The sequence below is a fragment of the Populus nigra genome, chromosome 11, assembly GCF_951802175.1.
Source record: "Populus nigra chromosome 11, ddPopNigr1.1, whole genome shotgun sequence".
Taxonomy (NCBI): domain Eukaryota; kingdom Viridiplantae; phylum Streptophyta; class Magnoliopsida; order Malpighiales; family Salicaceae; genus Populus; species Populus nigra.
The window spans coordinates 1,855,370-1,860,416 of record NC_084862.1 but is presented as its reverse complement, the minus strand read 5'-3'; the positions used below and the strand labels follow the sequence as shown (position 1 = coordinate 1,860,416).

Below are 5,047 nucleotides of genomic sequence, written 5' to 3'. Positions count from 1 at the left end.
AATTTGAACTTGTTTGTATTCAAATTGCTTCATTTAACTTTTCTTTTTTCTCAATGGACCAACCCTCTTGGTCACCTCTCTATCGATCTCTTAGGCTCAACAAATTACTATAGTCAAATGGTGCTACGTACATCTTCTGCAATCGATTCCATCTGAATCCGCTCTTGAAGTTACCATGAGAATGATCAGAATACGATCGAGACTAGTTACACCAACAGGCAAATCTTTACTTATTGTAGTTGACTAGTTTCACCAACAGGCAAATCTTTACTTATTGTAGTTTGATGAATATTGTGCACAAATAATTTAAGTTACCACCATATGCAAAAAATAGAAGCTTGATATAAGAAAAGAATTAGGTTAAAACAATCTCGTCACTCCACCTTTGGATGCCAATGTGTTGTATGATCATCATGTCAAAGAACCATCTTAATCCAAAAACTTAAGCTGTTAGGTGAGGTCCTAGGATATGATTTATATTATTCTCTAACACCCCCTCTCGAGTGAAAGCTTTTTGGACTTGAAACTTGCACAGACCCACATTACCTTTGTGCTTAATTTTTATCAAGTAAATGGAGATGGTGAGATTCGAACTCGAGACCATTTGGTCATTAAGGCTCTGATATCATGTCAAAAAACCATCTCAACCTAAAAGGTTAAGCTTTTAGGTGAGGTCCTAGGATATGATTTATATTATTCTCTAACAGATCATAGTTTCTATTTAAAAAGAATACACAGAAAGAATAAACGTATATATGCCTGGTAGATAATCAATTACTTATACGTTGTATTAACTTTATTCATAAATATATGTTTATATTTAATGTAAACCCGGCTCAAAAATTTTAATCTATGAATTCAAATTTAAAATTTTAAATCAAAGGATAAGGAAATTAAATAAAATTTAATAAATAAAAATAATATATATATAAGAGAGCAGTGCCAATCATGCATCATCGAGTAATAAAAACTCTTGCGTCTAGTATCTGAACTACGCCTCAATAATCCAACAGTAACTTCTGTGTAAATTATAAGAAGATAAGAGATAATAAAATGGCTCAAAAATTTATATTTAACTAAAAAATGTTATGATCAGTGTCAGGGCATTGTACAAGGAATGTGTTGGAATGGGAGAACATAAGTTCCCAGACCAAGAATAGGAACATCCAAGGACACACCCAATTATAAACAACTGTATAAAATTCTCACCTGAGAAGTGAGCAGCACTAAAAACAGCTGAGCTTAGTAAAACTGCCTGCTGCCAGTTCATGGTAGAGGCAAGAGATTTCAATAGAAAGCCTCTGTAAACAATTTCTTCCAACAGGGGGGTGACAAGGCAATAAACCAGGATGCAGGCAACTTTCGAGATGTTGCTGCTCAGAAGAATGTCCTTCACAACAGGGTTGTTCACAGCCTGAAAACATCATTTCAAGAATGTTAATGTCAGCACATCTCTGGATTGTTCACAATAGGGTTGTTCACAGCCTGAAAACGTCATTTCAAATTTGCATGCCCTATCATGTAAATTGGTATAAATTCTAATTGAATCTATGATAGGACCATAAATGCCAATGAAATCAATTTTGGACTTTTTCCAGAAGAGATGATGCATTCTGGACTCCCCTGTCCATAAAACTATCTATTTTGCATAAAAAATTAGTCAGATCAACAACTCACAACATAAGGTCAAGCTACAGTATGGGCAAACCATTTTGTTTCTGTTGCACATATCTATACCTAAAACAACTTGTAAAGCAACATTATAGAGGCTCTATGCGTTTAGAAACTAGCAAACCTTATGAAGTTATAACAAAGTTGTTTCAAATTATATGTACAATATGGGCAAACCATCTTGTTTCTGTTGCACATACCTATACCAAATGCAACTTAATGAATGCTCTAATAGCAGAAAATGAAACTCCTCCCGACCCCTTATTTCCCAACCTTTGTCTTTCATGATATATCAGTCTTCCTTTCACGTGAATGGCATATCATCTTTCCAAAAGTATCAGTAGTCTTGGGGGGAAGAGGAAAAAAATATAGCAGTTCTGGTCAACTCAATGAGTCTGAGATATAACCCGTACACCCACAATATTGTTGACCACTTTAGTTAAAAATGGTCAAAACAGAGTTACAGTAAACTATTCATTACTTAGAAATTCAGAGGATCTATCAACAACAATTAAAATCCATAAAACCATCCTGCATCAAACAAAAAGATACCTAGAAAGTCAAGGTAGGGGGAAACTCATATTTGTTCCATCTATTGAAAGAAAAAGTAAGCTACTTAAGATAACAAGTCAAGCCTACTGGATAGCGAATAAAACTCTCTACTCTTACTTGAATTATTTTCATATTTTTTTTATAATATAACCATGACTTGTATGGTTTCATTTCATTGTATATTGTTATGAAAACTCATCTATAACAACTCCAAACACATTATAACTTATTTAATCTTAATAACAGGTATTAGAATTGTACCAATGAGCTTATAGTCATTGATCTCAAACAGGAATCATCAAGATTAAGGCAAATCAAAATTAAACTAAGCCAGAAAGATCTGTGCATATTTTGTAAAAGCAAACGAAAATCAGAAGCGCCAAAACAAATGGACAACCAATTAATTGATAGTACATTATGCCCTGACTTCGTATACAAAATTTGAATAAAGCCTCATCCGGAAATTGTCAGTGCACACCATCAATGATATAAAGAAGGCTTGAAAGCATTTAAGAAAAGAAATAGATAAATCCAAAAACCAACCTTAGGTCCAATTAGTCTGTCAGCAACAAGTGATGTAAGGAACACCAACAGAAAAAGAAAGCCGAAACCTAGTGATGAAGCCACCAGCCAGTTCCTCTTCTTTGACAATTCCTCACTTCTAAAAAAGCTCACTACCTCATATTCTGGCTTAGCAGTGCTCTTAAGTAGAAGCAGTGAGTTCTAAAATTTGGATTGCAAGCAGTGATAACACCTGGAGTATAGAAAACAAACATCATTATGCAACTGCTTGGGTACAGAGATGAACACCTGCACTGCTTATAATACAAAATATATCGAGTTACCCTCTGCTGAATGAAGTTCTTGTCATGAATGTTTGATGATGGCACATCAGAAGATGACCATACCACTGGTGTAGCTAAACATGCAATTGATGAATTCCATGCCAGGAAAATCCTCGCGAATCAATTTGTATAATAATGAAAGCCAATTGACAGTCGAATTATTTAGAAAGAGTTCATTTTGACACTAAAACGAAAATGAAAAATGTGAATCTTATGGGTTTCTATGATTTATTGCATAACGAAGAATTATTAATGCTGTCCATAGATCCATTGTAATTGTTACCCCCATGGCAGATTCCATTCTATGAAAAGAACACCAAGTTGTATTGCGTAAAGTTCTGTACTAGCAGCTGCATTTGGTTTTTGCATTTGTCTAAGTTGTGGATTATTAGTCTATGTTCGATGATGGTTCCCCTCAAAACTAAAATCATAAATCTGGTCCTAATCAAGAAAGGTACAGGTATCAATGCATCTGGTTACCAAATCGGCCACACCTCGCCTCAACAAGCTATGGGTTTAGACTTATGGTGCTTAGACCAATATGGAAAACATTATTCTACCATGCAAAATGAAGGTAAGAGAAACTCACTCACTTCCGTCTGAGGATCAAGAACAGGTTGATGCAATACATTGGCAACTATAGACAAGCCTCCAATACCCAAAGGGATATGAAAATTGAACATGTACAAAGCCATAGTGCTCCATATACTCCCTCTCTCCCATGGAATATCCAACGAAAGCACTGAAAATTCCTGTCAGCATTCACCCCACAAATTAAAAGAAAAAGAAAAAGAAAAAGGAAACCATGCTTACATATCACAACAAACCCCATTACACGATAATTTAGCTAGAAATTAACTAAAACTAAAAGAAAAAGCAAACCCATTAAGAAATTTGCTTCTGTAAAACTCAACAAATCCAAACATGGGTCATCCTTACTATACAAGAACAAACCCTATTCCGTAATTCTCTTTCAACTCCTGTTAGCATTCACCCCAATGATTAAAAAAAAAAAAACAAGAAAAAGATAAACCCACGTTTACTTATCACAACAAAACCCCATTCCAACAATATAACTTGACAACGACTAAAAATGAAGAAACAAACCAAACCCATCAAGCAATTTACTGAGAACTACCAATTTACATACTCTGCAACTCAAAAACTAAACAAATCCAAACATAGGTCATTTTCATTATACAAGAACAAACCCTACCAATTGCTCTCTTGTCTAACCGTGACAAGTTACGCGAGCTTAGATTACAATTTAATGCAAGAAAATATCATGATATACGGGTTTTGAATAAATTATACATACCTCAGTGGCTTTATCAGTGATTTCTTTCTTGATGCAGCGGCATTTGAGAGAAGATTTGAAGCCGAGATTGGATTTGAATTTGAGTTTGGAGGTGTGATAGAGAGGATTTGGATTTTGAATCAACGATTTGTTAAAACTGACCCCAAACTTGGCGGGTAGTGTACCAACGGTTAGATAAGGCGCCATAGTACGCATTTGCTTCACTCCCTCTCTCTCTTGTACTTATTATATGTGGGAGAAAATGAAATAAAACAATAGAAATTAAAGGTAGTAATTGTTACGATGGATAATGATAAACTGAACGTATTTTTTTTTTTTTGAAGTTGTTTGGTGTATTTTTTATTAATATAAAAATTAATTTTTATCATGTTTAGGGTTATTTTAATTTATAAAAAAGTGTCCTATTAAAAAAATATAACAAGTTTATTTAATTCTCTAGATAAAGGTTAATATGAATTGATTTAAGTTAATATAAAAATAAAAATAAAAAAAAACTATTATCATAGTTTTGAAACCCGACTAGAAGTTCAACTTGAAGTCAGGCTTAGGTCAAGTTGACTATTAACTTAGGTCAACTTAAGGATAAAAATAGTTATCATTATAATTTTAAAACATTACTCGAGGGTTGACCCAGAGTAATTAAGGTCCGGGTTGTGAGTCA

General features: G+C 33.9%; 1 pseudogene; it reads right to left on the bottom strand.

Moving 5' to 3' along the window:
* Window positions 1–1,046: 1,046 nt before the first annotated feature.
* LOC133706268 (uncharacterized) lies at window positions 1,047–4,597 on the bottom strand (annotated as a pseudogene).
* Window positions 4,598–5,047: the final 450 nt, after the last annotated feature.